Below are 26865 nucleotides of genomic sequence, written 5' to 3'. Positions count from 1 at the left end.
GGAGCTGGGAAAACCGCTTTCATTAGCAGCAATTAGACTACGGAGTGTTTTTCCTTTTTAATGCATTTAATTGGCTTCTGAAACTATGTACACTGCCTGTCTCTCCCTGCCTGGCTGCTGAGGTTGCCAGGATCTGGCCATATGAACTATGCTGCATGCAGATAATGTCTATATATTATAGCTGAAGAAACACAAGCGCTGTCATTTTATTTACCCTGACCTGTTCGGACTGCATATATATATTCATGAGTTATGGCTCTAGGGTCACTTTGTCTAAATTAGATCTAAACACAATAACAGAAATCACATTCAATGTGTTAACGGCATTTTTTATAATTGTTGTTGATTGTGACAGACTCGGACCCTCTTATGTCTAAAATCATCCTATGTCCACTAGGGGCATAGGATGACTGAGAAATGATATGTTGGACTATGTAATTATTATCCACAATATATCCCAGGATATCTGTAAATATATTTACTGGTTGTTGATTCTGAACTCAACGGGGTTTATTGTAAGAGTGACTCATTCATAATGTTATATGCTAATGCCGTCACCTCCAGCCATCTCTCTGTTCTCTGTGCTAATTGACCCTGCTGTTGTGTGAAGATGACCTGTGTTTACACTTATGATAATGTGTATTGTATAGCAGGTGAGCGGAGATGGGACTTCTACCTTGAAAGGTCATATCTCGGAGTCACCTCGTCTGGGTAAATGATTAGTTAATTAGCTCATGTTAATTTATGTTCTGGTTACCTCCTCTTTAAACTGTATATAAGACTGTATTCTTGGTTCTAATAAACACTCCATGTTCAGCACACAAACAAGTCTCGTCTCGTTGTGTGTTGAGAGCAGCTGGAATATCCGATATCTACGGTATATCCAGACTGATAGGAAGCGGTATATGACGGAAGCACTCAAGCGAAGTGCGGGACGTTCTGTTACATTGATCATTTTCAATTTTCAATTTTGATTTAAAGAATATCTGATGGTCTTACCATGAAGGTCCTTCCTGTTATAGGGTGACAACAGTCTCTCACCAGCGCTCTGACCTATCACCCTGTCATATGAGCACCTGTTGGAGACTATAGGCAGTCCTGTTGACATTCATTGCAGAGAAATGGCCTACCACTATAACTATCAAGAATGAGCAATGATGCAATTTAATCACTTCAGCCCTGGACCATTTTGCTGGTTAATGACCGGGCCACTTTTTGCGATTCAGGACTGCGTCGCGGTTGTGCGACATGGCTCCCAAACAAAATTTACATCCTTTTTTCCCACAAATAGAGCTTTCTTTTGGTGGTATTTGATCACCTCTGCGGTTTTTATTTTTTGTGCTATAAACAAAAACTATTTTGAAAAAAATTCAATATTTTTTACTTTTTGCAATAATAAATATCCCCAAAAAATATATAATTGTTTTCTTTCCCTCAGTTTAGGCCGGTAGGTATACTTTTATATATTTTTGGAAAAAAAAAAAAAATCAATAAGTGTATATTGATTGGTTTACGCAAAGTTTTAGCGTCTACAAAATAGGGGATAGAATTATGGCATTTTTATTATTATTTTTTTTTACTAGTAATAGCGGCGATCAGCGATTTTTATTGTGACTGGGGGAAGCTGTGGAAGTTGTGACTCCGAGGAAGCTGTGTACACTGTCCTGTCACTAGGAAGACTGGGGAAATGCTTGTTTACATAAGCATTTCCCCCTTCTTCCTCACCATGACACGATCGCATGTATGCCCGTGGACATCGAGTCCATGGGACCTGCCATCGCATGCCGGCTTCTTAAAGGGGACGTATATATACGTCCTTCTGCCTGTCCGTGCCATGCTGTTGACGTAAATAGTCGTGCGCTGGTCGGCAAGCAGTTGAAGTATAACTAATGACAAAACTTTTTTTTTTATCTTTTGGATAGAGTGGGGAGGAATTAGAGCATCTGTCAGTTTTTATTGCAGTCTGTGTCCCCGTTAGGGAGATTCATGCCCTGTACACACTATCGGTTCATCCGATGAAAACAGTCTGATGGATTTTTTCATCAGATATCCGATGAAGCTGACTTTCATCAGTCTTGCCTACACACCATCAGTTAAAAAAACGACCGTGTCAGAACACGGTGACATAAAACACAATGACGTGCTGAGAAAAATGAAGTTCAATGCTTCCAAGAATGCGTCGACTTGATTCTGAGCATGCGTGGATATTTAACCGATGGAAGTGCCCACAGACGATCGTTTTTTTCTATCGTTTTTTTAAGCATCAGATAATTTTAAAACAAGTTCCTAGTTTTTTCACCGATGGATAAAAAAACGATAGGGCCCACACACGATCGGTTCGTCTGATGAAAACGGTCCATCAGACCGCTTTCATCAGACGAACTGATCGTGTGTACGCGGCATCACTCTCTCTATTTGTCATGTTTATCATTATCATTGAAAGTGAAAGTACAAGAAAATCCCATATTTCACACTGAGGCACTGAGGTGTTGACAGTAAAGCGCCGCTAGTTTTAACGGCGCTTTACTGTCGTTTTAGCGTTGCTTTTCGGACATTATCGGGGCACTTTAAACCTCCGCAAGTGGTCAAAAAAGGGTTAAATGCGCCGCTGCCGAAGGTGCTTTGTAGGCGCTTCGGTAGCAGTGCCCATTGATTTCAATGGCAGGAGCACACCTCCCCAATGTGAAAGCACTCAGGCTTTCACACTGGGGCTGCAGAAGAGACAGTTTTCAGGTGCTATTTTTAGCGCAAAAACGCCTGTAAAACACCTGAGTGTGAAAGTAGCCTTTGGGTTGTCCCCAAGAAATTCCCCTAAATTGCAGAGATTTCCCCATTTCCTCTCACTTCCTGTTTGGCCATGGGACAGGAAGTGAAGGTAAATCTTCCCAATGGGACAGTTCTTCTCTTTTACTTTATTGCTATCATAAGGGTAACAAGCTGTAATATGTGATAACTTTGGGCAGTTATAGACACTCTTTGTGGAGACCCTCAAAGTCTCCCCTGCTCTCAAATATGAAGCTAGTGGTAGAGAAAGAAAGCAGAGCCCCATAAGCCGATGCTTCCTCTACAGCGCCAGCTTTTGACACAAGCAGAGTCTATGGCAAAGTTCAGCTAACCTGCAGGATGCACTTGCGGTGTGGGTAAACCACAGCACATCAGTGTGAAAGCAGTCTTATGCCGCGTACACACCATCACTTTATGTGATGAAAAAAAACGACACTTTCTGTGAAGTAAAAAATGACGTTTTTGAAACTTCAATTTTCAAAGATGAAGTTGCCTACACACCATCGTTTTTCTCACAATGTTCTAGCAAAGTGAGGTTACATTCCACCACGTTTTACCATTGAAGCTTGCTTCATAAGTAGCTTCTGGGCATGCGTGGATGAAAAAACGTCTTAGAAAACGACGTTTTTTGCTACACACGGTCAATTTCTGTGAAGTAAAAAGTGCACTTTTGAAAAACGACACATAAAATTGAAGCATGCTTCAATTTTTTTTGGTCGTTTTTTACAAGACATAAAACTACGTTTTCCCCCACACACAGTCAATTAAAGTGACGTTTTTAAAAACGTCATTTTTTTTCATCACATAAAGTGATGGTGTGTACGCGGCATTAGGCCTGATTCACACCTATGCAGTTTTAGTGCTTTTTGCATTTTGCAGAATTGCACTACAGTCCATTTAACATGATTTCCTATGGAACACGTTCTGTAGTGCAAATCTGCAAAATGCACTAAAAATGTATAGGTGTGAATCAGGCTTAATGCCCCGTACACACGGTCGGAATTTATGACAAAAAAAGTCTGATGTGAGCTTTCGGTCGGAAATTCCGACCGTGTGTAGGCTCCATCGGACTTTTCCTGTCAGAATTTCCGCCAACAAAAATTTGAGAGCTGGTTCTCAAATTCTCAGATGGAAAAAATTCCAATCGAAAATTCCGATCGTCTGTAGCAATTCTGACACGCAAAATTCCGACGCATGCTCGGAAACAATTCGACGCATACTCGGAAACAATTCGACGCATGCTCGGAAGCATTGAACTTAATTTTCTCGGCTTGTCGTAGTGTTGTACGTCACCACGTTCTTGATGGTCGAAAGTTAAGAGAACTTTTGTGTGACTGTGTGTATGCAATCCAAGCTTGAGCGGAGTTCCGTTGGAAAAAACATCCAAGGTTTTTCCGATGGAAAATCCGATCATGTGTATGCAGCATTAGGCCCTTTTCACACGATCAGCCCGACCTAATGGGACCCTCAATTCACCTCTACAGAGTGACAGATGTTCGTTTAGGCCCGCCTACCTCCAATCTGAAAAACATTTGTAACCTTCCATCTGGGCGGATTGGAGGGCCTATAGAGTAGTCGTGGCTTGTCATCTGTCCGCTCTGCTCATTGTGGCCCTTGACTGGTTACCAAGTTGCTTAAGTGACCCTCACTCTTCAAAAGGTTGGGCACCCCTGGTCTAGAGGTTTGGTGGCACTGAGAACAATGGAACCCCAAAAACAGTGGCTCTTTTTAGGGTAGCACTTTAATGCACTTCAATGCACAGTTACAAATAGTAAATTTAAAGCCATAGCCTGTGCATATATTCCACTGTAATAGAAGTCGGATCGTCTATTAAAATTTACACCCAAGTTTCTCACACAGCTGTCAAATGATCTAGAAAGGATACAGCTTTGCCGCGTTCATTTATAACTGGATAGAAGTTGTGTTTGACATTGTGTTTGAACAATGGGGGAAAAGAGACAGAGAAGCCTTGACTGGCTATCTGGATGGATTCTTTGATTCTTCCACTTTTAGTTAATAATAAATTACATCGCTCTGCAAGGCCTGAGCTTAGAATGTTCAGAGTGTTCAGCTGGCAGAGACAAAATATTGTAGAAGAAAAATGAACAATACAGATAAAATGTATAAGTGTAGCTATCATATATAGGCCTCATTTATATGAGTGGCACACAGCTGCACTGGTGCAGGGTGCTAAAGAAAAGTGTGTTAATACCGTGTTTCCCCGAAAATAAGCCGTACTCCGAAAATAAGCCGTAGCGGGATTTCGACGCAAGATCGAAATATAAGACATCCCCCCGAAAATAAGACGTAGCGATGGTGTGTCCAATCCCCGAAAATAAGACGTAGTGATGGCGTGTCGTATGCGTAGCGGCGCAGGCGGGAAAACAAGACGTAATAGGCGTACTGTACTGGTGCAGAGCTCAGGAGCTGTAAAGAAGTCGTGCAGCCCTTCTTATCTGCTCCACGGTATCTCTAAGTGACCAGAGAGGTGTCGGCAGCCCCATAAATACGGTAAGGTCGGCTCCCCCTGTCAGGTGAAAGTGAAAGTAAAAAGTCTCCTCAGTGAAGTGAGGAGAAGGACGCTCTGTACTCAGGGGAAGAAGTAAAGCTTCTCCCCAGCACGGACCAGCAACAGTCTCTCACCCCACACAAACACCAGGGGATAGTTGAATAAATGTAGATTGTTGTACCATACTGTTGTACCATACTTGCCGGTAAAAAAAATAAGAAATCCCCGAAAATAAGCCATAGTGTGATTTCTGGAGGAAAAATAAATATAAGACGGTGTCTTATTTTCAGGGAAACACGGTATTAACCACTTAAGACCTGGACCTTTATGCAGGTAAAGGACCTGGCCAGTTTTTGCGATTCGGCACTGCGTCGCTTTAACTGACAATTGCGCGATCGTGCGATGTGGCTCCCAAACAAAATCGGCGTCCTTTTTTCCCCACAAATAGAGATTTATTTTGGTGGTATTTGATCATCTCTGCGGTTTTTATTTTTTGCGCTATAAACAAAAATAGAGCGACAATTTTGAAAAAAATGCAATATTTTTAACTTTTTGCTATAATATACCCCAAAAAAATATATATATAAAAAACATTTTCTCAGTTTAGGCCGATACGTATTCTTCTACCTATTTTTGGTAAAAAAAATCGCAATAAGCGTTTATCGATTGGTTTGCACAAAATTTTTAGCGTTTACAAAATAGGAGATAGTTTTATTGCATTTTTATAAAAAACATTTTTTTACTACTAATGGCGGCGATCAGTGATTTTTTTCATGACTGCAACATTATGGCAGACACATCGGACAATTTTGACACATTTTTAGGACCATTGTCATTTTCACAGCAATAAATGATATAAAAATGCATTGTTTACTGTGAAAATGACAATTGCAGTTTGGGAGTTAACCACTAGGGGGCGCTGTAGGGGTTATGTGTGATCTCATATGTTTTTCTAACTGTAGGGGGACGGGGCTGAACGTGTGATATCATTGATCGTGTTTCCCTATATCAGGGAACACACACGATCAATAAAGCTGCCACTGTGAAGAACGGGGATGCTGTGTTTACACACAGCTCTCCCTGTTCTTCAGCTCCGGGAACAGATCGCGGGACTTCGATCGGGGCCGCGGGTCCCGTGGTCATGAAGCTTCAGACCAGGTCGCGGCCCACGGCTGGGCACTTAAAGAGGACGTACAGGTACGTGCTTGTGCCCAGCCGTGCCATTCTGCCGACGTATATCTGCAGGAGGCGGTCCTTAAGTGGTTAAGTGGTACTGGTGTCACAGTTACCGTCTTCAGCCAACGTGTTTACCCGCAGTGTACAGGGCAGCAAGTATGTGTGACTCTGGTCAGTTCATTTTGTAGAAAATTCATGTAAACTTTCATCTGCCCTGCTTTATAGACTTGTGCAATGCTAAAAAATGTGTTTGTTTTTGTTTCATTCCTTTTTTTTGGGGGGGGTCATTCGTTATGACGAAAATTCAAAAATCCGAAAATTTGAAAATCCAAAAATTCTAAAATTGAAAATCCGAAAATAAGAAAGAAAATCTGAATATTCTAAAGAATGAAAATAACAATGTAAATTTGAAAATCCAAGCATTAGAAAATCCAAAATAATAACCAACTAACTAATAATAACTAACTATTCAATTCTAGGTATTGGAATTTCCTTTCAAATTTGGCTGTTAGTCAACGTAATGAATACGAATTTATGCAAAGTTACAAAATAACGAATACCACATCTAAATGAATGGAACTTAATGAATTAATAATAATAATAATAATAAATCATTTTTTTTTATAAATCTCTTAATTATTTTTCCATTTTTCCATACAAAAAGACATACATATTTATTTCACAATTTAAATTGATCTGCTCCCTTTGGAGCCCCCATAAAATTACACTTAACCTTCCTTTCACCCAACACAGATACCTTTTATACATTCATCCCTCTCCCTTTATTCCATGATATAATAAATAATAATAATAACTTTTTATTATTATAATTTTTATTTATTTGTTACGTTCCATTCATTTAGATGCGGCATTCGTTATTTTGGATAGTTCGTAACTTTGCATAAATTCGTATTCATTACATTCACTAACAGGCAAATTCGAAATTTAATAGTTAGTAATAGTTATTATTAGTTAGTTATTATTTTAGAATTTTGTGATTTTCGGATTTTCGTTCTTTTGAATTTTCGTATTTTTATTCTTATTTTCGGAATTTCTAAATTTCTAATTTCTGTATTTTTGTATTTTTCAAATTTCAGAATTTTTGGATTTTCGAATTTCCCAAAAATTAGTTTGGTTTTGGTTCTGGTTTTCGTTAATTCTAATATTTCCGAATTAACGAATTTGAGTTGAATTTAGTTGAAAAATAAATGCGTAACGAAACAAATTGCACATGTCTACTGCCTTGATTATACCTGGTGTAATTGTGGGACACAATTAGGAACGCTGGTAGTAGTTGCTGTGTGTTTGGAAACTAGAACACTGTTTAAAGGCTTAATTCAAATGAATTGTTCCAATGCTACGATTGCTACAGTGTAGTTTTCTAGTTATGTATAGAGCAAAAACTCGTCCCTAAAGGCTCATACACTCGATCCGAAAATCATACGAAAAAATACCGCTTTGGAAGTGATCTACGATAATCTAATCATTAGTACACAGCTTTCGATAGCCAATCATGACAGTTCATCTGATATTATCAGAAAAATTGCTTGTACGATACCAGATCGCAACGATTTTTGTTTAATCAGTATAGTTGACGTCCGCAAACTACAATAAAAAACATGACATCACTTCCGATTCTTTATTCTCTCGTACAAGAATTCATATATATCATTTTTTTCTTTAATTATTGCATTTTTGTGTAAATATGAGATCTGAGGTCTTCTCATATTTAAGAGGTCCTTTAATGCTTTTTTTCTATTACAACGGATGTTTACATCGCCGGAGTTGGGCAAATCATTTCTTTTTTTCCCTTTTAGCTATATGCTCAGCCTTCTGTAATAAGAAGACAATGCTGTAACCTTTTGTTTCGCTTCACTGCAACTTTAAAGTATAACTGAAGGCAAAACTTTTTTTGTTGTTTTTGGATAGAGTGGAAAGGGATTAGAACACCTGTCAGTTAAGCTTTCATCGCTGTCTGTGCCCCCGCTAGGGAGATTCCCCCTCTCTATTTGTCCTGTTTACCATTATCATTGAAAGTGAAAGTAAAAGAAAATCCCACATTTTGGGTTGTCCCCAGAAAAGTAATATAGAAAATAGATTGGAAATCTTCCAATGGGGACACTGGTTGTGGTGACCCGGGGGTCCCCAAGGAATTCCCCTAATTTGCAGGGATATCCTTTCACTTCCTGTTTGGCTATGGGACAGGAAGTGAAGGGAAATCTCTGCAATTTGACACAGATGGCAAAAAAAATCTGACAGGGGTTATGACCCTTCCTTACTCTATTCAAAATTAAAAAAAAAAAAGGTTTTGCCTATAGTTATGCTTTAATGGTTGTACTGTTCCTCTAATAAAGATGGGAAGTGCAACAACAGCATTTATTTGGGTTACAAATTTACACAGGTTTATTTCTTAAACATTAGTTGTACAATGTCACAAGTATTAGTCCAGGCTGCACAAATTGTCTCAATATTTTCTCTAATAATATGACTTCCTATGATCCACAGCTCCATCTAGTGGCCAAAATGCGGTATATTTTTCTGAAATACCTTATTCAGAAGATATACTGCCTTTTGCCCACTAGATGGAGCCGACAATCATAGGAAGTCATACTATTAGGGGAACATATAGGGAAAATCCCCTCAAATAGTAAACAGCTAGAAAGAAAAGTTCTAACTTTTACTCACTAAAACATTAAGAATTTTTTTTTTGGACAGAGTAAACTCAATCCTCCTTTTTGCAGTTGTATTTGCTGTAGCAGTACAAGCAGTATTTAAACTTTTTGTTTAATTGAATTTTTTGGGCGTAATTAATTTTTTCTTCTTTGGAAAAATGGTTGAAACCATAAGAATAAAACGTGACGGTTGTAAGCCTCCACAGCAGCGTTATATGGCCTATCTCAGCCCCTGTGGCTGACACTTTTACTGGACAGTTTGGAATGTATGCAAATGTGGAGAAAAATTCAAAGCTATTTAAATGTATTTATTTATATAAATAATAAACAGATTGATAAGTACCTACTCTAGGCAATGGTTTTGGGGACCATCCAGTGACCTCCACTCTTCCTCTTCTGTGGCTGCCCCGATATGGCAAAACATTTGGGGGCAGATGTGCGGGCTCGCTCCCGAGCCGGGCTTTGTGTGTTCATAGCTCAGCTTGGCCCTGCCCCCACTCTCTGCTCACAGGACTTAATCGACAGCAGCAGAAGCCAATGGCTCCAGTTGCTATGAGCAAAGCCTGTAAACTAGGAAGAGGGGTGAGAAGAATTGCAGCCGGGCACAGAGCTGGATCGATAAGTGTAAATACTGGGGGGGGGGGGGGGGGGGGTTTAACAGGCAGTGCAGGGTTTTTTACCTTAAAGCAGTGGTCTGCTTGCCTCTATCTTGCCGTTGGGGCACTATTATACCAGCTGACACCAATGATGGAGCGTTATTCCCCCTAATGACACTATCAATGGGACACTATTCTTCTCATTGATATCAACTATGGGGCATTATTTATCCCATTAAGACCGATGAAGGGGCACGGATGCCAGGGCATTTTCTACTCCCACTGGTTACAGTCCGGCCCCTCTATAGTCTGAAGGACAGTAAACTGGCCCTTTGCTTGGAAAGTTTGGAGACCCCTGTCTTAAAGAGGAAGTAAACCCTGATGGATTTTACTTCCCCCTTATTTCCCTGCAAAGGTAAAGAATAATGGGCTACTATGCATCGCATTATGAGTCACTTACCTGAAACTGAAGCCTGCGATGTCACCGATGTCCCCACTGGCAGCGAGAGGCTGTGTGAGGGGGTCCTCCCACACAGCCCGCCCTACCTGCTCCGCTTTGAAGCCCAACGGGGCAGAGGGACTCCCTATGAGGGAGTGAGAGGATCTAGCCCGCTCAACCAGCCCCGTTAGTCCTTCACCTCTCTTTTTAGAGACCGTGTGGTCAAAGTGCGTGCATGTTAACCCAATTTCGAGTTTGTGTAAGTGTGGTGGTTTTTGTGGGAGGGGGGTGGGCGTACTAAGCGCAGGCTTACCTCGCATAGCACACCCACCGGGAGCCGGGCTGAGACCACCAAACTCAATTCACATGTAGCTGAGACCGGGATCCGAACCCCTTGCTGCAGAGGTGAATGGCTTGTCAGCGCAGTGCCAATCGCGTTGAGCCACCGCAGCTCAATGATCGCCATTTCTAATGTGCGCCTGCACCATAGACATCGGCTCATGACTCTATTGTTTATATCTCATAAACCGTGGAGGTTTAGGAGATATTTCCAGCACCTACAGGTAGGCCTCTATATAGGCTTACCTCAATATAGGCTTACCTGTAGGTAAAAGTAGTTGCACAGGGTGTACAACCACTTTAATGCATACAGTGCAATAAGGTAAAAAAAAGTTTAGTGTTTATAATCACTTTGAGGCTACATTCACACTAGCATTTTTTTCAACTCCTAGAGCAGGGGTACTGAATTAAATTCATAGAGGTCTGGTTGGTAACATTTTCTTTCTGCAGAGGTCCAAATCTCAGTTTTCTACTATGACCCAAGCCCTGTACACACGGGCCAGAATCTCGTCAGGAAAAAAAACGTTGCCTCCCGAGTGTACAGACACTCTATTAAAAAAAAACGCCGTTCTTTTGAATGGCAAGAACGCAGTGACGTCATCGCATACGACGAGCATGCGCTCATCACATTCAATGCCATCGCCGCCATCTTGCTGCACCCTACCTATGCCTAGGAAGCTACCGCGCATGCGTCAAAGTCATTTCGAGCATGCGCGGGTTTCCACGGCGACAGGTAAGTATACACACTCTCGGGTTTCTCTGCAGGAAAACACTGATCCTACATCCATCCGACTTGAATGAACAGGATACCTGAATGAACAGTATACTACTTTGCTCCGACTTTGTTATAGTTCTTTGACCAAAAACAATCCCAGTGTGAGATAAATTCCTTTTACTGCTGCTGTAATCACCATGTCGGATGTCAAATGTCGGATGGTAAGAACAGGGATCCTACTTTCATCCGACTTCAATGATATTCAATGGGCTGAAGTAGGATCAAAGTCCAGTACAGTGAGTATAGTGAGCATTTGCAAAGACGGACCGACTTGTGTCGGACCAGTTAAGACGGCTCTTATAGGGAAACATTGATTTTCACACGTCATGCGACATGAGCTCCCAATGTCGGAGCGTTTGTCGGACCAGTGTGACCCCAGCCTTACTCTGGTAGTGGAAGGAGTTCCACTTGTCCCCACATGGGTGAATAAGCCCCACCCACACACAGACATGCATCAATTTGTGTTTTTTCTTATATTTGACTGGTGTTCAGTAGGGTTGAGCGAACCCGAACTGTAAAGTTCGGGTTCGGTACGGACTTTGGGTTTTTCCCGAACCTGAATAGTTGGAAAAAGTCTGGGTTCGGGTTCGGAGTTCGGGTATGTTTTGGCGCGCTGCACAGCAGCCAATCGCCATTCGTGTTACTACTGTGACTGGGAACTGATCACAGCCATGCCTACTTATGGCATGGCTGTGATTGGCCAGTGCAGCATGTGACCCATCATGTGACGTGCCTCTATATTAGATAGAGGCACACAGCACAGATCGTCACTCTGCTTCACTCTAGATAGGGAAAGGCTGCTGGAATCTGCTGCTTAGGGAAAGTCTTAGGTGTATCTGGCTCGTTTTCACTGTATTTCACTTATGTGAGGGAAAGGTTGCTGAATCTGCTCAGGGAAAGTGTTAGGTCTATGCTGGTATGCTGCTCCAGAAATATCAAGAAGCACACTTTATTTCTTTGATATCTGCATCATCTTATGGCATCTGGCTCGTTGTCACTGCTTCACTTATGTGAGGGAAAGGTTGCTGAATCATAGGGACAGTTTTAGGTGTACGTTGCTCCAGAAATATTAACAAGCACTCTATTCCTGTGACATCTGCTGTGCTTCATATCGTTTAGGAATTTTGTTCAACTATAGGGGCAGTTTGCAATCTATAGGTGACTCTGAATATTTCAACAGCAGTACACCTGCCACACCACCTGTGCACCTGTGATATACTGTGTTTCTGTCAAGTACATAGTCAGGGAGAGTTTGCTGAAATATTTTTTCTATGGTGGCAGTCAGCACTCTATAGGTGACTGAGTATTTCAACAGTCATTATATTTTTTACTTTATTTTTTTTTGTGTTATTTTAAGTTATTTCCCTATCCACATTTATTTCCAGAGTACTTGCCATGGTCTTCCCGACATTGTGCTGCCATTTGCAGCCCTCCAGCCCTTTCCCTTAGTTTTTTAGAGACATTTTTGTAGTCAAAAGTCCGGGTCCCCATTGACTTCAATGGGGTTCGGGTTCGGTTTAAAGTCCGGGTTCGGGTTCGGTCCCGAACCCGAACTTTTTTTTCAAAGTCCGGGTTCGGGTCCGAACCCGAACATCCAGGTGTCCGCTCAACTCTAGTGTTCAGTTGTAAATGTCTATTTGTTAATAATAAAAAAATTATAAAAGAAACCCTAAAAAAAATCCATTAAAAACATAAATGTTTTTTCCTGAAAAATAGAATATAAATAAAATATTATATATGTATATAAAATAACATTGGTGAAAAATGTCAAAAAGGAAGAATGATGGGCACCCTTTCTATGTACAGTGTTGCGCAGCGTCCTATACGTCCATTTCAAGCAGGAAGCCCAGATGACATTTATTTTGTTTGTGTTTAGGGAAATGTCGTTCCTCTGTAATGCTGAAGCAGAGACAGAGAGATATAGTTCAGAGCCTGGCCATTAGGCTTAATAAGGCGATTATTTTAATGAGCAGCCACCGAGATTTATGCTGCACTTACGCCTTACTCAGAGCAGCCAGACTGAAACAATAAGAGCTGTCTAGTTTCTAAGATCGTCTTTCATGCGTCGAAGTCTCCCGCAGACGTTTCCAAGGGTGGCATAAAATATATTTACTTGCTTTGCAGCTTAAGTATCAAGAGATGTTTTCATTTACATAAAGACTAGGATCTCGACTGATGTTCGGCGTGATGCGGCAATGTCAGCTGGAACGTCCTTGATACCTGATGATTAAATACCCACTCTGCTCCAATACCCAATCCACTCCAGATCTTTCTGCTGTGGCTGTGCACTGGTGGATTTAAAGGGACTGTATAATATTATCAATAAACAAAATAAAGGTGAATTGCGCTACAGTGATTGATATGAAAAATAATGAAAAAAGCACCTTTATTTTGTTTCTTGTTTTTTGTGGTAATATCTCACATTTGTGGTGCTGTTTTTTTTTCACACTGAATAATCTTTTCACATGCACAGTATTATTTTTATATTTATATAATATTATTAATGGCTGTTAGATAGACATGGAAGTTAGATCAACTTGGTAGAAATAATGGCCCGGATTCACATACATCGGCGCATATTTATGCGGGCGTAGCGTATCTAATATACGCTATGCCGACACAGCGCACAGATGCAAGCACTGGATTCACAAAGCACTCGCTCCAACTCGCTCTTAAAGATACGCTGGGTTTCCTCGGCGTAAGCCAGCGTAGGTGGAAGTGGGCGTGAGCCATGCTAATGAGGCGTGACCCCATACAAATGATGGATTGAGTGTCATAAAGATACGAATAACGTACAGCGCATGCGCCGTCCCGTGGAAGCATCCCAGTGCACATGCGCAGAATCACGTCGGAACTACTCCCTAAGATACGACGGATCACTGCCAATGACGTGAACGTAACCTACGCCCAGCCCTATTCACGTACTACGTAAACGACAAAAGATATGACGGCTTGTGTTCCCTGGTCCATACCTTTGCATGAGTTGCGCCTCCTATATGGGAAATAACTTTACGCCGGACGTACGACTTATGCAAACCGCGTATATTATGCGCCGGGCGCAACTACGTTCGTGAATCGGCATATCTCCCTCATTTGCATATGTGCATAGAAAATCTATGGGAGCAGCAAATGCGCCCAGCGTAAATATGCGCCCACGATACGACGGCGTAGGAAAGTTCCGTCGGTCGGATGAAGCCTATTTTCAGGCGTATCTCAGTTTATGGGCACGGCGCATAGATACGATGGCGCATACTTACACTTACGCGGCGTATCTGGAGATACGTCGGCGTAAGTGCTTTGTGAATCCGGGCCAATGTGTGTATGTGTTTTAAAAGTGTTGTTACTATGTATTATTTGTAATTAGATGTGCACATAGAGGAAGCCATATTACACATTACATGATCAGGCACTGCTTCCTGCTTTGCAGTGCTAAATATTTTTTTGCTGCTTATTTTCACAGTTCAAGCCTTGGCATTGGCCGAATAGTTGAATGGAAGTTCAGCCTAAAAAAAAGGAAACTAATGCAGCCAGCACACATATGGACTGGTAAGATGTAAAGTGAGTCAGTGAATAACTTGTATAGCGCTACAAATACAAACTAAATTGCCTCAAGGCGCTTATTCCATCCAGTGTCGTCCTTATCCTTCAAAAGAGGTAGGACTTACGTTTTTTCCTGAAGGCCCGATGGTTTTCTTCCATGCGGATGTTCGTTGGTATGGAGAGTTCCATAGCCGTGGTCCTTGGACTCCAAATTTTCATTCTCCCTTCGATTTGTAGTGGGACTTGGGGATGTAGAGGAGGTTTTTGTTAGACAATCGGAGAGTGCGATTTTGGGTGTAGTGTTTTATTTTCTCGCAAAAGTATTGAGGAGCCTTTCCTTGTGTGCATTTGTGGGTGAGGCAGAGGGTCTTGAATGTGACCCAATCCTTTACTGTTAGCCAATGAAGGGTCTTCAGGGTTGGAGTGATGGATTCCCAGGGTTTGTTTCCCGTTACCAGCCTGGATGCCATGTTCTGGACAACTTGCAGGCGCAAAAATCTGGTATTTTGGTAATCTTAAGTAGAGGGAGTTTGCGTAGTCGAGTCGAGAATTGATGATTGTTCTGACTACTACTGTTATATCCTCTTCCGGGATGAAGGGAATGAGTCTACGCAGTAGGCGGAGAAGGTAATGGGATCCGCTGACTACTGATCCTATTTGCGTATCCATCGACATCTCTGAGTCAAAGGTTACTCCGAGGCTTTTGACCTTGGTACTTGGGGTGATGACCTGTCCAAGGATGGTGGGTGGTAATATATAAAATGTTGGGTTTCAGGTTTAATACCACTTTAAACACTTGTTAGGTAAAGAAACACAGTGGTAACATTTGGCTTCTGATGGTGCCCACCAGTGGCCAATGCATAAATATATATATCTGGATGTAGCCTATGACCATCCAACCATCTGTAAAATATCAATTACTCTGCTTGCCAGATTTATAACAGAAATATAGAAAGGAGTAGAGTTGGGCCGAACACCCCCACTCCTACCCCTGGTTGGGTTTGCGCCAGAACTCGCAAAAGTTCGGACCTGAACCCCAAACTCCATTGAAACCTATGGGACCCAAAATTGAAAAATGAAAAGTCCCCATTTTGAAGGCTTATTTGCAAGTTTATAAAAAGGGTAATGGGGCCAGGTACTGCCCTGGGGAACATGTATCAATGCAATTATTTTTTTTAAATATTGTTTTTACAGGAGCAGTTATTTTAATGGTGCTTAAAGTGAAACAATGAAAATTAAAAATTCCTTTAAATATAGTGCCTGGTGAATCCTCATAGTCTTCCTGTCCCCTGGGGGGGTCTGCGCTAATAATCAGCACATTGATTATCAGTGCAGATCCATCGAGGATGCCCACTAGAGTCCATGATGAATGCTAATCAATGCCAATCAGAGCCCATCAGTGATGCCTTCAGTGCCTCCTAATCAGTGCTGCCGATCAGTGCCCATCAGTGCCACCCATCAGTGATGCCTGTCAGAGCCTCCTAATCAGTGCCGCCTGCCAGTGCCTGCCAGTGCCACCAATCAGTGCCAACAAACTGGACACCTTCGCCCATCCTGGGTCAGACCATCTCCCCTAGCTCCAAAGTCAAAAGTCTAGGAGTCACGTTTGACACCTTCATGACAATGGACGCACAAATAGGGTCAGTAGTCAGCGGGACGCACCATTTGATGCGCCTACTACGCAGACTTATTCCATTTATTCCCAAAGAAGACATAGCAGTCGTGGTGGGAACAATCGTGAATTCCAGACTGGACTATGCAAATGCCCTTTACCTCGGGCTCCCCAAGTACCAAATCGCTCGTCTTCAAGTCGTACAGAATACGGCCGCTAGACTGGTGACTGGGAAAAAATCTTGGGAATCAATCTCACCTTCACTGAGATCCCTTCACTGGTTGCCAGTGAAAGACAGAATTGCATTCAAAGCACTCTGCCTGACACATAAGTGCATCCATGGGAAGGCTCCTAGATATCTATGCGACAAGATCAAAACGCTCAATTCAGGGGCGTACCTAGAGCATTTGGCACCCGGGGCGGATCCTACATCTGGCACCCCCCCCCCCCCCAACGTTTACCTGAAAAAACCCTGAAAAAAACATTGGAAAATAAGTTATTAACTTACTTAAACCTATTTCAATTATTTATAACATTTACTGAACAGATAATACATGTCTACATTCTGCACACTGTAAATCGCACATGTCTACATTCTGCACACTAAGTCGCACGTGTCTACATTTTGCACACTAAATCGCACATGTCTACATTTTGCACACTAAATCGCACATGTCTACATTTTGCACACTGTAAGTCGCATGTGTCTAAATTCTGCACACTAAGTCACACATGCCTACATTCTGCAACCCTCCCAATCAGGTCAGCTACAGTGTTACACTATACACATGGCAGGGGGTGGTGGACACAGTAATCACCCCCACCCCCCCAATCAGGTCAGCTACATACAGTGCTAGTACACATGGCAGGGGGTGGCAGAAACAGTAATCACCCCCACCCCAACCCCCCCCCCCCAAATCAGGTCAGCTGCATACAGTGCTAGTACACATGGCAGGGGGTGGCAGAAACAGTAATCACCCCCCCCCCCCAAATCAGGTCAGCTACATACAGTGCTAGTACACATGGCAGGGGGTGGCAGACATAGTAATCACCCCCCCCCCCCCCCAATCAGGTCAGCTACATACAGTGCTAGTACACATGGCAGGGGGTGGCAGAAACAGTAATCACCCCCCCCCCCAAATCAGGTCAGCTACATACAGTGCTAGTACACATGGCAGGGGGTGGCAGAAACAGTAATCACCCCCCCCCCCAAATCAGGTCAGCTACATACAGTGCTAGTACACATGGCAGGGGGTGGCAGACACAGTAATCACCCCCACCCCCCCAAATCAGGTCAGCTACATACAGTGCTAGTACACATGGCAGGGGGTGGCAGAAACAGTAATCACCCCCCCCCCCCCAATCAGGTCAGCTACATACAGTGCTAGTACACATGGCAGGGGGTGGCAGAAACAGTAATCACCCCCCCCCCCCCCAAATCAGGTCAGCTACATACAGTGCTAGTACACATGGCAGGGGGTGGCGGACACAGTAATCACCCCCACCCCCCCAATCAGGTCAGCTACATACAGTGCTAGTACACATGGCAGGGGGTGGCGGACACAGTAATCACCCCCACCCCCCCAAATCAGGTCAGCTACATACAGTGCTAGTACACATGGCAGGGGGTGGCAGACACAGTAATCACCCCCACCCCCCCAAATCAGGTCAGCTACATACAGTGCTAGTACACATGGCAGGGGGTGGCGGACACAGTAATCACCCCCACCCCCCCAATCAGGTCAGCTACATACAGTGCTAGTACACATGGCAGGGGGTGGCGGACACAGTAATCACCCCCACCCCCCCAAATCAGGTCAGCTACATACAGTGCTAGTACACATGGCAGGGGGTGGCAGACACAGTAATCACCCCCACCCCCCCAAATCAGGTCAGCTACATACAGTGCTAGTACACATGGCAGGGGGTGGCGGACACAGTAATCACCCCCACCCCCCCAATCAGGTCAGCTACATACAGTGCTAGTACACATGGCAGGGGGTGGCAGACACAGTAATCACCCCCCCCCCCAATCAGGTCAGCTACATACAGTGCTAGTACACATGGCAGGGGGTGGCGGACACAGCAATCACCCCCCCCCCAAATCAGGTCAGCTACATACAGTGCTAGTACACATGGCAGGGGGTGGCAGACACAGTAATCACCCCCCCCCCCCAAATCAGGTCAGCTACATACAGTGCTAGTACACATGGCAGGGGGTGGCAGACACAGTAATCACCCCCACCCCCCCAAATCAGGTCAGCTACATACAGTGCTAGTACACATGGCAGGGGGTGGCAGAAACAGTAATCACCCCCCCCCCCAAATCAGGTCAGCTACATACAGTGCTAGTACACATGGCAGGGGGTGGCAGACACAGTAATCACCCCCCCCCCCCCCCAAATCAGGTCAGCACATGGTGGCAGAGCAGACAGACACACACACTCCTCCAGGCTTTTCTTCTTACAACCCCCCCCCCCCCCCCCTCACCACTGTTGTGCCTCAGGCTCTCAGACTCTGCCTCTGCTAGGGAGTAACTTGGGAGGTCCGGATTAGATCCCTGATCCTGCCTGTGTCTCTGTGTGTGATAGCAGCAGCTGAGCCGCCCCAGCGGAGAGAGATGACAGACACAGGCTGAGGCCGCAGTGGTGGGTGGAGGCGGAGCTATCAGGAGGGAATTCAGTCAATGAATGAGTGGACGATCTGGACTAGTCCATTGCGGCCGCGGCGATGGGGGTGTTCTAAAAAACACCTAAAGTAAAATGGAGCAGCCAGAGCCAGCAGGGATGCCCTTGGGATGATTGGACAGTGTGACCCGACTCGGGTGCGGAGCGCACCCCATATAGCGAAGTAACTCGGCCACTGACACCCCCCAATGTGTGGTACCTGGGGCGGTCCGCCCCCCCCGCACCGCTATTGGTACGCCCCTGGCTCAATTGCAACCGCATTCTGCGATCCACCGACCAAAATCTGGTCAAGGTTCCTAAAACCAAATACAAGTCCAAAGGAGAAAGAAGGTTTGCTTTCCAGGGCCCCAGGCTTTGGAATGCTTTACCAACCAGCATTCGGTTGGAGCAAAACCACCTGTCTTTCAGAAGGCAGATCAAAACCCTGCTTTTCTGAAGGCATGAGACACAAACAACTAGCGCCCAGAAGCGATTCAGTTCGCATGTGCCGCGCTATATAAATTTTTCATTCATTCATTCATTCATTCATTCATAAATGCCGCATATGAGTGGCCATCATTGCCCATTGGTGCTGCTTATCAGAGCTGACTATCAATGCCCATCAGTGCCACCTCATCAGTGTAGCTTCATCAGTGAAGGAGAAAACATACTTATTTACAAAGTTTTATGACAGAAACTAAGAAGAAAAAAAAACAGCGCTAAAACCTGAAAATTGGCCTGGGCAGGAAAGGACGAAGGTGCCCTGTACGGAAGTGGTTAAACTATTTTTTTTGGGGGGGGGGTTTAGCCTTTTTTGGCCCATTAGGGGATTTCCCTTCACTGTTGGTCCCACAGACACAACAGAAAATAAAAAAATAATTTCTCCAAACTCTAAACAAATGTCCCCATTGGATGATTTCCCTTCCTGTTTCAGTGGCAACTCAAAATTTTGGCCTTTCCCTCACTTCCTGAATTGGTAGTAATAGTTCCCTAGACAGAGTGGGTAAATTTCCTCAGTAGTTAAAGGAAAAGCTGACAAAGATTCTAACACTTTCCTAATCGAAAAGTTAAAATGTTTCTAATATACATATTAACAGTGTTACAAAATTGTAGCCGATTCCTTTTCGCATTGGAAAGTAAAGCACCGCCCAACATGGCCCATGAGGGGCGCAATGACAGCTCTGTCAGGTTATCATGTACAATTCAAAGCTACACACGACACAGGCAGAACTACATATAATGAAGTACATGCACAAGAAGCACAGAAGACAGAGCTGACTATTAAAATAGCAACGCCCCAAGATGACACCCCGTGTTGGTGGTATCATTTGACAAGACAAGCTTTTACCCGATCTAGCATGGGTCCCCATGGCTGACACCTGCTCGAATGTTCAGCATCAGCGCTTAATTGAGTGTCATTCGGAATCATCCTGAAAGGACTCAAGCAGACTTGTCGCTGTGTGACATTTGTGGAGTGGGGAAGGAAAACGGGGGCTGCTTTGAATCATCACACAGAAGAGACAACTTATTATTTTTAATAACATCCATTAAAATCCTTGTTTCCGCCGTTTATTAAAAGGTACTGTCTCTGTGACTATCTGGATATCAATTAAAAGGCCATATTTATACCTTTCTCCTGATTTTATTTTTCTGTCTTATTTTTATGTGCGCCTTTTCCCCTGCCATATTACATTTAATATTTAAAGTGGTTCTAAAGGCTCAAGGTTTTTTACCTTCATGAATTCTATGCATGGAGGTAAAAAACCTTCTGTGAGCAGCATCCCCTCCAGCCCCCCTAATACTTACCTGAGCTCCCTCTCAATCCAGCAATGTGCACGAGTTCCTCGGCTCTTCTGGGACTCTGCCTCCTCATTGGCTGAGACAGCCACTGAACCAATCAGGAGAGAGGGGGAAGTGGGCCCAAGCTCTGTGTGTGGAAGGACACACAGAGCCCGGGAGCATGGAAGCACACCTGCTTGGGTGCCCCCATTGCAACCTCCTTGCTCTGAGGCACTCGGCAGAAGGGAGGGGCCAGGGGACCTGAGAAGAGGAGGATGTGGGCTGCTTTGTGAAAAACCACTGTACAGAGCGGGTAAACATGACATGTTTTTTTTTTTTTTTGAGAGACTTTGGGCCTAATCCTCAAAAACCCGGCGCAACGTAACTTTTGCCATTTAAGTTACACCGCCGCAAAATCTCTAACTAAGTGCCCGATCCACAAAGCACTTACCTAGAAATTTTGAGCGGTGTAACTTAAATCCGGCCGGCGCAAGGCGTTCCTCTTCAACTGGGGGCGATTCCCATTTAAATTAGGCGCGCTCCCGTGACGGCCGTACTGCGCATGCTCGTGACGTCATTTTCCCGACGTGCATAGCGCGAAATTACGTTACGCCGAGCTTTGTGGATCGAGACGGGTCAATAAAGTTGCGTCGGGAAAAAAAAAAGATACGGGAAAAAAAAAAAATTCAAAACAAAAAAAAAAACGCGTCGCTGGACAGAAGGGTCTGCTTTTACAAGGTGTAAACAGTTTACACTTTGTAAAAGCAGCCCTAATTTTACACATGCAACTTAATACTTACGGAGAAAAAACGAAGCAGAAAAGCTTCGTGGATCTCCGTAAGTGCTAATTTGCATACCCGAGGCGGCATTTCGACGCGAAATGCCCCCAGCGGCGGATGCGGTACTGCATCCTAAGATCCGGCAGTGTAAGTCCCTTACACATGCCGGATCTTTTGTCTATCTCTTGGAAACTGATTCTGTGGATCAGTTCCAAAGATAGAAACAGGGATACGACGGCGTATCAGTAGATACGCCGTCGTATCTCTTTTGAGGATCTGGCCCTTTAATACCACTTTACATTTCCCATGCATGACCCCCATCTTGGTAGACAGCCGTTACACAATGGCCCTCCAAGGCATAAGTCTTGCTGCAAAGGTCAAGGTCTGGGTTTTAAAGGTTACTGTTACCTATGTAAAAAAGAAGACAGAAATAAACTAAAATTGTATCCAATTTAAGCATCAGGAAATTGTCTATTAATCTATAGTCTAGTAATCTATACTGTTGTTATGGTGGCACTAAACTTCCTTATTTTTCATTGGTATTCCATACACATCCACTACCTAATGGCCCTGTAATCTTTTTTAAATGAAATAGTTTCCTATTGTTTTTTCTGTGTGTAATATCCTCTGTGAGCTCCCAAACCCCTCCGCCATGCCCCCCACCCCCCTTCTTCCATTTGTTTGGAATGAGCAGTACACATTAGTTGTGGTCATGTGCACAGCTCTAGGCACACTTCAAATCCCATCATCCCTAGTCAATAGTTCCTAGTCCAGCTTGGTAACAGGCAAGAAGGTTGGCCACATACATAGCCTACATATAGTGGGACCACGAGGAACGAATGTAGCCACCTCTAACAGCAAGCCAGATCACAGCAGCAAAAACAAAGCAATTTTGAGGAGGCAGAGAGCAATAGAAGGGGCTTTTTAAATTAAGAATACTTACTGGAATAGATAATTTTTTCTTTTTAAACCAGATTTTTGTGTCACTTTAAAGCCTCATACCACCCAGAAGTAATATTTTAGTCATAAGTGGAGCTTGATAGGCCAATGCCTGGCTTCTGATATGTTTCACATACAGTGGGGCAGATCCACAGAGTGAGTACGCCGGTGTATCTACTAATACGCCGGCGTACTTTCAAATTACCCGCGTCGTATCTTTAGTTTGAATCCTCAAACCAAGATACGACGGCATCTGGGTTAGATCCGACAGGAGTACGTCCTCGTACGCCTTCGGATCTAAGATGCAATACTTCGGCGTCCACTGGGTGGCATTCACGTTGTTTTCCACGTCGGGTATGCAAATGAGCTATTTCCGACGATCCACGAACATACGCGCGGCCGTCTCATTCTCTTACGTCGTCTCTAGTTGGCTTTTTCCGGCGTATAGTTAAAGCTGCTGTTTTGCGGCGTATAGTTAGACTTTCCATGTTAAGTATGGCCGTCGTTCCCGCGTCGAAATTTGAATTTTTTTTTTGCGTAAGTCGTCCGGGAATCGGGATGGACGTAATTCACGTCTAAGTTAAAAAAAATTACGTTGTTGCGACGTCATTTAGCGCAATGCACGCCGGGAAATTTAGGGACGGCGCATGCGCAGTTCGTTTAAATGAAACACGCCCCCTAATCTCCGATTTGAATTCCGCCGCCAGAGATACACTACGCCGCCTTAACTTACGGCGCAAATTCTTTCTGGATTCGAACCAACAAAAAGTAAGTTACAGCGGCGTAGCGTATCTCTCATACGCTGCGCCGGTGCAGATCTCTGTGAATCTGCCGCTAAGATGGCAATGAACATCAGCTTTCAAGAAGTTTAAGTCTGGTGAATGTGATAAGGTGTAAAGTGCATCCAAACTACTTCATTTAGGGCCAGTTCACACCAGACGCCGTTCCGTTCAGTTTCATGCGCTTTTTTTCTGTACAAAATGCATGCACAGTGTTTTCTTTGTATTCCAATGGCTTTAGTTGACTCTAGTTCACACCATGCAGTTCTGCACCGGAAACTGACTGCATGGTGTGAACTAGAGGCAACTAGAGCCATTGGAATACATGGAAAACACTGTACATGCATTTTTAATGGAGGGTCATGGGCATGGTGTGGTATCCCAGACAACATGCAAGGGAACTCACTGTTAAACTGATTCCTAAGGCCGCGTACACACGGTCGTTCCAAACCGATGAGAATGGTCCGATGGGCCATTTCCATCGGTTCACCGCTGAAGTGGCCTGATGGTCTGAAGTGCGTACACACCATCGTTCCAAAAACCGATCGGGTCAGAAAGCGGTGACGTCAAACACACGACGTGCTGAATAAAACGAAGTTCAATGCTTCCAAGCATGCGTCGACTTGATTCTGAGCATGCGCGGGTTTTGAACCGATGCTTTCTGTACTAACCATCGGTTTGGACCGATCGGGCAGCAGGCCATCGGTTCGATTTTGAAGCATGTTTTACAATTTTGGACCGAAGGACAACAGACCGATGGGCTATACACACGGTCGGTTTGGACCGATGAAACTGAACCTCGGTCCATTCTCATCGGTTTTGTCCGACCAAGTGTACGCGGCCTAAGAGGTACTTTATGAGACAAGAGATAGCTCACACTTTGATGGTCAGCGTCAACGTTATTACGATGCAGGTGAAAGTGGATAGCAGTCACATTCAGAGGCACTCAGTCTTGCTGCCATATATTTCAAGTAATCTCAGTGGATTTCCTAAATTTAGAGCAATGGAAACATGTCCTAGATAGCAACAACAACTCACTGACCGAGTTTACTTATTGCCTGAAGGTGTTTTAATAATTCCATGCTTGTCAACCATCTACTTCTCTGCTCTCTGAGACAGCTCATACAGCTGTTCTTAGGTACAGGGTGGTGGCATTATAATTGATTACAGTGACCCCTAAGTGAGACTGGGACAGAGGCGTATAACTCATGTAAAGAAGCTTAGCTGTCCCAGTACTATTTTAAAGTGGAGGTTCACCCAAAAGTGAACCTCCGCTTTTCGGAACCCTCCTACCCTCCGGTGTCACATTTGGCACCTTTCAGGGGGGAGGGGGTGCAGATACCTGTATAATACTGTAAAACACAGGGCTCCCAGAACACAGTGGGGACCAGTGAGGACAGCACAGCGTGACTTGCGCATGCGCAGTAGGGAACCGGGCAGTGAAGCAGCAGCGCTTCACTTCCCGATTCCCTCACCGAGGATGGCGGCAGGAGAAGCCGAGAGCCGAGCGGTCGCCGGAGACCTGGACAGGTAAGTGTAAATTTTTTAAAAGTCAGTAGCTGCAGTATTTGTAGCTGCTGGCTTTAAAAAAAAAATTCCGGTGAACCTCCGCTTAAAAGCCAGCAGCTACAAATACTGCAGCTGCTGACTTTTAATATTAGGACACTTACCTGTCCTGAAGTCCAGCGCCGTCGGCTGCAGAGGACGAGCGATCGCTCGTCACTCTGCTGCCCCCACCGCCATCCTCGGTGAGGAAACCAGGAAGTGAAGCATTGTGGCTTCACTGCCCGGTTCCCTACGGCACATGCGCGAGTCGTGCAGCGCCACCCTCACTGGTTCCGATGAGCGGAAGTTCCACTTTAGGGTGGAGCTCCGCTTTAAGTCGATGGCAGCTTCCATGGGAGACCTCTCAAACTAGTAGATTCCTTAGAGCAGGGGTGTCAAACTTAATTTCATTGTGGGTTTTATCTGCAGTGCATGGTTCAGGAGTGTGCAAAGTTCAGAATGCACAGTTCATCAGTGTGCTGTGTACAGAGTGCACGGTGTGCAACCCCCCAAATCTTCCTCACATTTCTCTCTCCTATTTGGCCTGGCTCTAGTACCTCCCTGTGTAGGCAGCACTGCCTCACCTTGTAGGGAGATCATTCTCTACCATATATTCTGGAGATCTGTCCCCACTGAGCCCCACAGGCTTCTCTGTTAACAAGTGACAGCGGGGAGCGGGAGCAGAGGGTGAGAACCAGAGGTGGCAAAATGGAGTTCTGACACGTTCTGGCTGCAAAACTGGGAGCGAGGGCCACAAGACAAGGCCTGGTGGGCCGGTTTTGGCCCAAGGGCCTTGTGTTTGACATATGTGCTTTAGAAGAAACCTGTTCTGCAAGAATATGTAAGCTGACATTGCTGCAGATGTCTTCCAAATAATGGTAGCCTGGTTAGGTCAGTAACTCAGAAGGAAATAAAGCTAGTTATGGTCAGGCTGCTAAAATTTTCAAAAGGCAATAGATACCCCATTCATTCTTTCCAGGCAGGTCCTATTTAATGTGTAGCGATACCCCAGCAGGGGCTGCTGAGAAGATGCCCAAGCCTCCTTTGCTAGTACAGAGGCTGTCTGACACCGTTTCAAGCTCACTGACAGGACAGGCTCAGTCTAATGGTGCATAAACACGGTTGGAATTTCCAACAACAAATGTTCGATGTGTACTCAATTCTGACGCACAAAATTCCATGCATGATCGGAATCAGGCAGAAGAGCCGCACTGGCTATTGAACTTCATTTTTCTCGGCTGGTTGTACGTCACCGCGTTCTTGATGTTTGGAATTTCCGACAACATTTGTGTGACCGTGTATATGCAAGACAAGTTTGAGCTAAAATTCCGTTGGAAAAAAATCCACGGTTTTGTTGTCAGAATGTCCAATCGTGTGTACGCGGCATAAGAGTTGTCTTTTTGGGGATTTTATTTGCAGACACTTAAACAGGAGGATTTAAGGGTTCAGGGTACAACAAAATTATAGCAAAGATCCACAGGAGGACACACTTCTTACGTAAAGCTCTTGAAATGGCCCTGAATGGAGGTAATAGGGAAAGGGCTCTGTAATGTAGTGATGTAGTAGTAGGAAGATGATAAATACCGTATTTATCTGCGTATACCGCGCTGTTTTTTTGCCCTGAAAATCAGGGCAAAATCGTGGGTGCGCGATATACGCCGATACCCGCTTCCCGCGCCGAGTTTGAACCACTGCGCCGGCATATACCGAGCGCAGTACACTCGGGTATAGTCGGGCAGGCTCGGCTCCTCTCGCGGTCGCGTCCTGGACGTACAGGACGCACAGGACGTGACCGCGTAAGAAGCCGAGCCTGCCCGACTATACCCGAGTGTACTGCGCTCTGTATATGCCGGCGCAGTGGTTCAAACTCAGCGCGGGAAGCGGGGATCGAGCGGGGAGGACCCGACGAGAAGGACACCACCGAAGCTGCAGACAG

This window comes from Rana temporaria, chromosome 3 (genome assembly GCF_905171775.1).
Source record: "Rana temporaria chromosome 3, aRanTem1.1, whole genome shotgun sequence".
Classification (NCBI taxonomy): domain Eukaryota; kingdom Metazoa; phylum Chordata; class Amphibia; order Anura; family Ranidae; genus Rana; species Rana temporaria.
The sequence above is the reverse complement of the archived record's forward strand: the minus strand, read 5'-3'. Positions refer to the sequence as shown.